The following is a 10,551-nucleotide window of genomic DNA, read 5'->3' as shown; positions in this document are numbered from 1 at the left end:
AGGGTGGTGACCTGCTTACAGGGCTGTAGGAGAACAACTTGAGCATAGCTGACTGCAGCAATAACTGTCTAGTACCTCTGCTACTCTGTGATCTGGCAGGGTGAGGGGAGGGGAGTACTTCCTACAGGGATTAGAAGTATCCTTTACATCAAGCTTAGCTACTTCAGCTTGTTTTGTGGAGGAACGCTTGCTGAATAGTATGACAGCTTGCCCAAAGTGTGATCATGTAATGAAAGATCCATTTAATGTACTAAGTTCTGTCCCAGCTACACAAGTTGTTGTAGGAAGCATAACTCTGAAGTCCATTGCTTTGGTGCAAATACCATTTTTAGTATTTATGCTTTAATGATAGTGGTCATATGGATAGTTTATCATAGGGCTAAACTTCCCTTTTCTTAAAAATAGTTCCAAGTTAAGTAAATATGCAAAATTCTAACATAGAGACAATTGTAGTGAGAACTATAATGGAAAGTGCATCTTGATCATTATTGGTAGAATTGTATTACCAACAGTTATACATTTGTATCCATCCGGGTATCCAGCTAGCTTAATCCTTTATTATTACTATTCATCTTAGTAGCTACATGCTTATAAGTGTTTGTGTGTGCATACACACACATGAAAATAGCTCTGGAATGGGGACAGAGACTCTGTCACTATACAAGTTTTACCATTGACTTCAATGGGTGCAGGATTAGGACCTAAGTGTATTCTGGTAAGGCCCATTGTGACGCCTGTTGTAGGAGACAGGAAGCTAACTCTGTGTATGCACAACTCCCACGGAAGCCAATGGGAATTGTGTATAAATCATATGGCGGGGGTTTGAATGGATCCCAATCATCATCAACGCAGTGGCTTTCTAAAGAGATGAAAAAAGGGTCTGGTTTATCTATCCGGAGACAACCTCTTTGACTACTGTAAACCTAGACTACAACCAAATAAGTGAAAATTGTATAAAATCACTAACAGCAGTAATTGATATAACGGGAAAACAAGATTGCAGCATCAGGTACTCTCAGATGAGTAGCCATCTAAGGACTGTACTAATCAAGCCCAACCCTTCTTGGCTTTAAAGTGAGATGAGATGATGAAATCAGATGTCTAATCCTGGCTCTGGAAGCCTGCTGGAGCAAATCATTGATGCCTACAGATTACTAGCCATCTCTTGAATGAATTCCTATCTATCCAGAGGCATTTTTGTAGCTGCTGGGCATCTTAGATTCCACCCCCTGGACTTTCGGGAGAGCTGATGGGGGCTAGAGAAATGTATTTTCTTTTCCCCCTTCTGATTGCTCTGAGGAGATCTACTTTTGATGGGCCCATCATTTCTCTGACATGGAATCATCAGTGAGGAGCTCTATCTTAGGGTGTGTTGTCTCTTTTGGGCTCTCCAAATTGTCAGTCTTCCACAGAGTCCTTCCTCCCCTCCCTCCCCCCCCGAAATAAGGAGAGTGTGTGAATGCATCATTCCCAAGGGACCTAGGGATGGAGTCTGTGATTACTTCGGTAGCTAGATTGGAATGGTTCATCTTCCATACTTCTGAAATCGGCTACTAAGTTAGGTGCCAAGACAGTTGAGTGTACAGGGACTCTAGACCAGGACGCAGAAGTCCTGAGTTCAGATCTAGATCAGCCACAGATGTCCTATGTGAACTAGGGCAAGTCAACTAATCTCTCTTCTCTTCCCCATCTGTAGAATTCAGATAACTTTCTTTCCTCAGAGAGGTGTGGGAGGTAATGATGGTGAGGTATTCATATGATCCTCACTACTGTAGTATTTAAGTATCTGGATGGACAGACAAACATCTGCATCCTTTTTTTCTGTCTTTAGGCACCCAAGTTTGAAAACATTGCCATAGTGCACATGTTCAGCATGTTTGCTTTTTCAGCATGCATAAACTTTGCTGTTTCAAACTCAAATTTCTTCACAAAGGCTAAGCATACGGTCCTCATTGAGGACTATAAACATGAAATGTTAAATCAAAGCCAGCTTTTAAATATGGGGGTAAAAGCATCTGAAAAATTCCTTAACAGCTGAAAACTTGTTTGATGTCCAGAAAATTTTAACTAACTACCCAACAACCATGAAATATCTCTGCCAAGAGAATAATGAAACTGCTAAGTAACTGTAGATGGTCATTTCATTCTAAATGCCTATCTCAACCACAACTACAGCATAATTACTGAGACACTCTAATACATAGAGACAGATTTATGTTAATTAATTCATCTCACTCATTATCTAAAACATTGAGTATGAGTATAGCATAATTCTCCTTGAAATGCTAGATTTATTCGGACAAGTGTGTGCTGATTGCATTACATGTAAGTAGCAGAGTGAAGCAGGCCAGTTGGCCCAAATAAATGTAAATAGGGTAACTCATAGTTTAAAGAAAGTAATGCCATGTGTGACTTATACTTCATCCCTTTGTCAAATGATGTTGGCCAGGTTAGAAATTTTCATTAACATTTTAGTTTCCACAGGAAAACCATCACAGTAACGTAGAGGACATTCTTAAGAAACTGCCACATTGGCAGAGGTGCCAACTTTTCACTTTCCGAGTGGGTGGTCTGCTGCAAAATTCCCCAAAGACTAAGGATCCAGAGCTGGCTTGGGCATCCCTTTAAACTGAAGTGTTTCAAAGATTTTAAGATGTTTCCAATAAATATAGGTTCATATTTAACTATCACAGTTTAGTGGGTTTTTTCCATAAAAAAAAATCTTAAGGGGCAATCAGCACATTCCATATTCAACAACCACGTAATCGCCTCCCCCCCCCCCCCCCCCCCCGAAGCTACTGCAACTTAGCAGAGTCTCCTTGGATTCCAATACCTTCTCCTCTCATTTGCTTTGCTTTTATGTGGAAATTGCCAGAGGCCAGACTTTGCCATCATTACTCACAATGAACAGAACCTATCTCCATGATCAGTGCCATTGATTTCTTTGGGACTACTTGCATAGCAAAGGTACTACTCAATATGAGTAAGGATGGCCGAATCAGGTCCTAGGTTAACTTTAAACACAGTATTAAAAATACTAAGGGTTCTATTCTGCTTATTCTGTGTACACAGGTTCCTGATCAATATCAATGGGAGTTCAGACGGAACTAATGATCTCCATATCAATGGGACATGTCAGTGTAACATGAAAAATGTATTCCTTTGGTGTGATTTTTTTTTTTATATAACATTCAGAGACCTATGGAAAGAAAGGGGTGGCAAACATTTAAGTCCCACAACAAAAGCATGTTCTAAGTTCTGTTTACACATAAATTCTGGGGAGGTACACTGCTGAACAGAATTATGGGGTTGAGCATGGCAGATCTATGTACATCTGACTTATTCATGTGCATACCTAGTCATCATAGTTAGCCAATCATAATGATCCGTGGTCTTCCATGTTGGAAAAACTATGGAAAGCTGTAGATCTCTGCTTCAGAGCAGAAACGTCCAGTCTGTATTGAGTTCCTCAGTTGTTCTCACAGAATGGCCTGGGGATTCAGCCCCTCAAGCCCATAGAACCTAGGAAGGTGCTAGAAGACAGAGCCATCTGGGCTTACCTCCTTGAAAGAGAATCCCCCAAATGCTGGCTGCCTTCACAATGCTCTCTGGGTAGGGTGTCTGTATTGCTGAGGAAGGAGGTGAATGAGTCATTGCAGACTGTGTTTGCAATAACTTATGCTCTTTGCCCTGTGACCTTCAGGTTTGTATATGTAGAATGTGCTCAAGAGCCTCTTCCCTCATTCTCAAACTGCAAATTGGGAGTCCTTTTTTGAGACTTGCCTTCACAAATCCTTTGTTCAAAATCTTCATCATCAGGGATGGTGCTGGTAATGCAGCACCAGAATTGTTTTTACAATTCCTGAGCTGGAGTGGAGGAGCTCTTGAGCTGCAGTGGTGCTCCATGGTGGGAAAAGAAGATTCTACTCTCTTGACCCCCTGTGCAAGGCCTGTTTATTTTTTATTATTATTAGTGTGGTAATTGTGCCTAAAGGGCCCAATAGAGGCTGGTTCCCCATTGTGCTAAGCAATCTACAAACACAAGGTCAGAGAGCTCTACCTGGAATAGTTCCTAGTCTAAACAGGCAATACTGATTGTTGGAGGGGAAACAGAGGCAGTGAGAGAGAAAGTGACTTGCCCAAGATCACATAGAAAATCAGTGGCAGAACTAGGTCTAGACCTCAGTTCTCTAATCTGCTGGTATTTGTAAAGGGCTCTAGGATCTGGTCTTTAGAAACGTGTATGCTACTAGCTGCAATACAACTATAAAAATAACAAAATACATGTAATACCCTGATTCAATTAATAGAATAAAACATGAACATACTGATATTAGGGGCCGATTCTACAGTTCTACTGATTTTGAATGGGACTACTTCTGTGATGAAAGTTTGCTGGACTGGGCCCTTGTTTTAAAAATATTTGTTTAAATAAAGCATAACTATTATGAAGTCCATGTTTTTGCACTCAGAAAGGGATGGTTGATGAACATAATCTTGGATATAACAAGAAATAAAGAACTAACTTTTTGAAAGTTTGTGTGTGTATATAGAGTAACATTTTGTCACAGCTGCTACATTTGAAAGAGGAAAAACCTGAGAGAACCATTAACTCTATGGCACATCAGCAATCTGAGATATCTTTGTCCTCTGCTAAATGATTAGCTCAAAGCAATGCCTATTCTTGCATTTCCATCCCAAGCAAATCCTACAGACAAACACTCTAATAGCTATTATAAAATAAAGAATCCTTCATACATAACAATTTTACAACAGTGGAAAATCAGACTCATCTTTATTACCCACAAGGAGAATGTTTATTTTTCATTCATTTTTAAAATGTTTTTATGGCAACATTTATCAAACAGTTGAAAGTAGCAGTGGAAGAGAGCATAAATCACAGGAGAAAGGGAGTCCAGATACCTGAATTGTATTTTTGCTCTTCCACTTACTTGCTTTATGATCTTAGGCATGAGGATTAACAGCTCTGGGCCTCAGCTTACCCATATGTAAAATGGTTCTAATTCTTAGCTCTCAGAGGAATGGACTCCCCTTCCCCCCCCCCCCCCATAGAAACCACATTGGGAGGGGCTCATGGGAAGGAATCTCCTTGTGATGACCTTACCATGTGGTTCCACTGTGGGTCTTTCCCCATTTATGATGCAGAATTAGACTCTGGGTTCCTACAAACCTGGAGAATGCCAAGGGATCCATAAAAAAGCACAGGATCATCCACTTGGGGACCTTGTCCTCCACAGATGTGTGGTCCCTGCAGGGCCCTTGCCCTTGACAGCACAGCTAGATTGGAACTGCATTCCCAGGGCCTCTCCCGATCGTGGCTACCTACAGGTACTCTGTAAAAATCAGTTCCTAAGTGTCTTGAATTGCACACCCAAAATTAGTGGAAACTTTTGACCTTAATCTCTTTCTGCCTCAGTTTTCCATCTTATAATGAGGCTACTACCCCCTCCCTTGACAGGGGTGTTGAGAAAATCAATTTAGTCTTTGTGAAATACTCTGATATGGTAGTGATGAACACTGCAGTGTGCAGTAAAGGAGGTCTAAGGCCATGCACTGAACAGCAAGGATAATAAGCAGTTATTCAATATTTTGCTTTAAGTGAGCACCATCCATTGTGGGCACTGAATGAGGCAGGGGTCCTGTAGGGAAAAAAAAAATAGTAATCAAAGCTGTATCCTAATGCATATGCACAAGGAGGCTGAATTAAGATTGCACAGGCAACTTTAATTCTGGAATTTCCTAACTTTGAGTGTTTTGACTTTGTAACAATGTTCTTGTAACAGTTTTTTTTTTTTTTAGTGTAATACGTATGGGCGTTGAGAGCTTTGATGATGATTTATGAAGTGCCAACAGTGTGGTTGGCACCTCATAGGAAAATATAGTTGCTGACCAAAGGCGTTGATATTTTAGTTCAGACCTAGACTTGGTCAAAATAAATTTCATTTTTCTTAAATTTTTGTATTGAAATTTTCATTCCACAGGTTTTGGAAACAAAGGATTTGTTTGTTCGGCATTTTTATGTGATTAAAACATTCCTAAACCAAAATCTCCCAGTTCTTATGTTTTCTCCCTTCTTATCTCCTCCACCCCCTGCCGTGCTTTCCCCATTTCTCCTTATTCATTCTCTTTCCCACCAATTTTGCCACTGAAAAGAGGAGGGAAAACCTCCCAAAATCTTGGGAAAAAAATCAATTTTTTCCCTAAGTTCTTCAAAAAAAAAAAAGTCTCTGAAAACGTTGAAAAACATTTCACATTTATTAAAAAGCCACTTTTTAATATAAAACTTTATTTGACTAGCTCTTGTTCCGTTTCAAACATGAGTACTACAAGTTGTATCAAACAGAGCTGTAGGTCAAGCAAGAATATAGTGATGGTTATTTAAAATAAAAAAGGCTTTGTAGAGGTAGTGTGATTGAAGTAGCAGAGGTAGGTTGCTTGATCCATGAGAAGGGACATAACCCCACTTAATTGAACTGTTTCTGGATATCCAAAATATCCAGGTGTGCAGGAGAGATGTTCAATAAGTGGTGCACATCAGATGTAACTAAGATTCAGATGAGATGGACTTCCAGATACATGGGGTTTTATAATAGAACATGTTTCAAATGAATACATTCAAGAAGGCACAAGTGTGTTAGCTTGGGCACTTGACTTATTTTTAAACACTTATCTAGTCAGCCTGCCAAGTTTTCAGACATGAGCTCAAGCAAAATTCTTAAGCCCTGTACTTTATAACTGCAAAATGTCTGTCTTTCTTGGGAAACATATTACTTAGACCTTTCCCACACACAACAGTACTATTGCTTTAACAATGCTATTAAAGTGATACAACCTCTCTAATGTGAATGCAGTTGTATTAGGATAGCTAATTCATCTATTGGAAGAAGAATAACTTGTATTGTTATAAGAAAAGGAGTACTTGTGGCACCTTAGAGACTAACAAATTTATTTGAGCATAAGCTTTCGTGAGCTACAGCTCACTTCATCGGATGCATTCAGTGGAAAATTCAGTGGGGAGATTTATATACACAGAGAACATGAAACGATGGGTGTAACCATACACGCTGTAACCAGAGTGATCACTTAAGGTGAGCTATTACCAGCAGGAGAGCGAGGGTGGGGGAGGGACCTAAAAGCAACTGAAAGAAGGATTCTGTTAGCTTTTGTATAATCTCTAGGATGCAGGAGGCATTTCTAAAAGCTCTAGCTGACACGTTTTAACAAGATGGGGGGTAAAACTGTCCTGTAAGCTTTTTGGGTCAGGGACTGTCTTTTTGGTCTGTTGTACAGCACATAGATCTTGCTATGTGGCATCCAGGTATATGATGGGGGATCCTACTATTTGGTGTTCTTCATCTTGCTGGCTGTATTTCTTGGAGCAACCCAGAGATATGGATAGGGAGCTCTCTCAGCACTTAACTGAAGGGGAAAATGTTTTGAATTTGTAACCAGCCTGATTCAGCAAGGTACTTAAGTATGTGCTTAACTATAAGCATGCAAATAATTCTATTGAAATCAATAGCCCTACTCGTGTATTTTAAGTTACGCTTGTACTTCATTATCTTGCTCAAATGGAGGCTCCAAAGAGCTTTTCTTCCAACTATTTGTTCAGCAAAAGAATTACGCAGGTGTTAAAACTTTATGTGGTCTGAATAAAAATTACATCCCCTCTCAACTTACTAGGTTTCAGTTCCTTGGTCTCTGTTGTCACAAACCTACTACTGTAATTCTCCAGCCTCCATAGAGTCATCCAGGAAAAATTGGGTAGCCAGTACCTCAACTTCATATATAAAATAGAAACAATCTCAGGCCTTCTTCGTATACAACAGGCAGCAGAGGGCACAAATCCATTCCCTCCCCCTTTGCAGGTTACCTTTAAGAACAGAGTGGATGCCTTAAATCTGCATTTCCTTGGGTTTGCCACACTTTTAAAATTCTTCCATAGTAGCAAAGAAAATACATTCACTCCAATCTTTAACAGAGTTAACCACTGCACTGCTGTGCTTTTCTTCTTTCCTTTCAGATGATTATATTTCAGTCTACGGCCACCTGTGATTAATGACATCAAGTCCCAAGACACTGACACCACAGCTATGTACCTGTGAAGTATAATTTCCTGGATCTGACACAGTATATTGAAGGAGCCCAGAAACAAGAAATGGCCATTCGTACAATGAGTGTAATACCTTCTGAGGGGTAACAGGCATTTTGTACCAGTCCATCCTGTGGAGATGTAATATCAGAAAGTTCAACAACATTAAAAAGCTCTGATTTCTGTTCAGAGTATGGAGGCAACAACAAAAACAAAATCTGCTATGATTGCTACCACCAATTATACGTTAGCTCTTCTATAATACCACATACTCTGACAAGATTATGATGTTCATATGTGTATAAAACATTAACACTTTTCTGGGCTCTGATCCTGCAAGCTGTTTCACATATGGGGCCAAAAGGAGTCTCAGTGACGTCAGTGGGGCTCTGTGCGAATATAAGGGTCTGCCTGTATGAATTAGATTGCAGGGCTGGGGCCTTGCAGCCTTATCCAAACCCCATTGAAGTAAATGGAAAGACTCCCTTTGACTTCAATGGGCTTTGGCTCAGGCCTCTAATGAGCATATGAAATGTTAATGTTCAGATAACCTGACAATTTCAGTTCTTTAAAGGGCCTGGTTCACAATAATATTATTTGTAAGGCGTTAGTGCCTAGAGTCCTAGGTCTGGATCACGACCTCACTATGCCAGGTACTATACACAGAACAAAATAGCGCTGAATATTTCTTTAAATAAAAGTTTCCATGTACTGTTTTGAACCATAATAGTTTTAAAAGCCACATTTCTTTTTTAATTTTGAAAAGTAAATAAGCAACCCTTCTTTTGAGGTGGGACCTTATGTGTCAAGGGGCAGTCTCAAATGAATGTTTACTGTTGAGTCATAAACTCTTACCGTTAAATAGAGAGTTTATAATGAAAATGTTGACAGACCCTGAGCTCTGGTATCACTTCTAAGAATCCTGCTTGATGGATCTTGGAATTTATTTCCATTTACAACCTAAACAAAAAACCCCAAACTAATAAAGGGTGTGTGTATATGCATCTGTGCACTTGTGTACATAAATCTGTGTTTTAAATAAAGATGAAACTTCCTGTCAAGTTTCAGCAGGCTGACTTTTTGCAGCAGAATTGCTGGAAAAGTGGGAGTTTCTAAGGGAAATGAGGACACACCTATGAACTGCATAAGTCTTAACAGGCCAGGAACCTACACAATAGTTTTTATATTTTGTGAATTCCTTTTCTGTTTATAAGCAATTGTTTTAAAAGTTCTGAAATCTTTCAAACTAATGCTGCATTCTCACTGAGATATTCCCTGTGTGCTGTTTGTCTTCAGAAATGTCTTCTGATGTTTGACCCATCGGTCCCCTTGCTAAGTGTTGAGCTAAAACTGATTAATATTTCAAAATAAATTGCTCCCTCTAGTGAGATCACAACGGTACTGATGTCTGGCAGCCATGACTAAATTGCTTGTGTTTTGCTATATGAGCTGATTATATATTTTACTTGTTATGGACACAATCCTGCAGACCTTATTCAGACAAAACTCACAGTGATCTCAATAAGAGTTTTGCTCAAGCAAGGAGTGCATAATAGGGCTTTATACATTTAAGATTATGCTATTTACAAAGGTTTATTCCTCTCACCTCATCTCAATACATTAGGGCTAGTTTGAAACACCACTAAAACCTTCCCTTAAATAACATGTCAATTAACTAGTGGACCTTTGAAGAACCACACTAGCTAACACCCTGCTAAAGGCTTTGCTATGGATAAACTTCATAGTAGATACAAACAGCACAGTCATTAATATCCACTTCATTTCTTTTATCATAGAATCATGGAATATCAGGGTTGGAAGGGACCTCAGGAGGTCATCTAATCCAACCGCCTGCTCAAAGCAGGACCAATCCCCGACTAAATCATCCCAGAGAGAAAAGTATCACAGAGAAAAGTTTTTTTTTAAAAAAAACCAATTAGTTAGAATCTGGTCATATTTAACAAAACATGTAGTCTGTGCTTCACATGACTTTCCCCTCAATCTTTTTTACGTAGAAAACTAATCTAGAATAATTATTTAAAAAATGCCAGAGCAAGACATTAAATTAACCAGAACTACAACAACAAAAAAATTCAATTCTGTTGGGGTTTTTATTCCATGCTCACCATTGTGATACAAGAGTGCCTTCAGAATTAGGACACTTAACAAGGCAACTAATGTCTATTATAACTTTAATAGTGTGTGGCCCTTTTGATTGGGCAGCACTAATCTGGAAATGCTCAGCAGCAGCTCTTCAATGCAAGATGGGGGTGCTAGGTCTTTTGTCTGCCAATTCTTGTAAATGAATAATTAGCAGCATTATCATCGAGTTCCGCATACGGTCAGTTATGGATGACATATAATCCCCTTCTCAGAATTGTTGCATCATGCAACCCTAACATAAGAGGCTATCTGGAGAGGGGCCCCCTGAGTGGGTG

Source organism: Chelonia mydas, chromosome 4 (genome assembly GCF_015237465.2).
Source record: "Chelonia mydas isolate rCheMyd1 chromosome 4, rCheMyd1.pri.v2, whole genome shotgun sequence".
Lineage (NCBI taxonomy): Eukaryota > Metazoa > Chordata > Testudines > Cheloniidae > Chelonia > Chelonia mydas.
The sequence above is the reverse complement of the archived record's forward strand: the minus strand, read 5'-3'. Positions refer to the sequence as shown.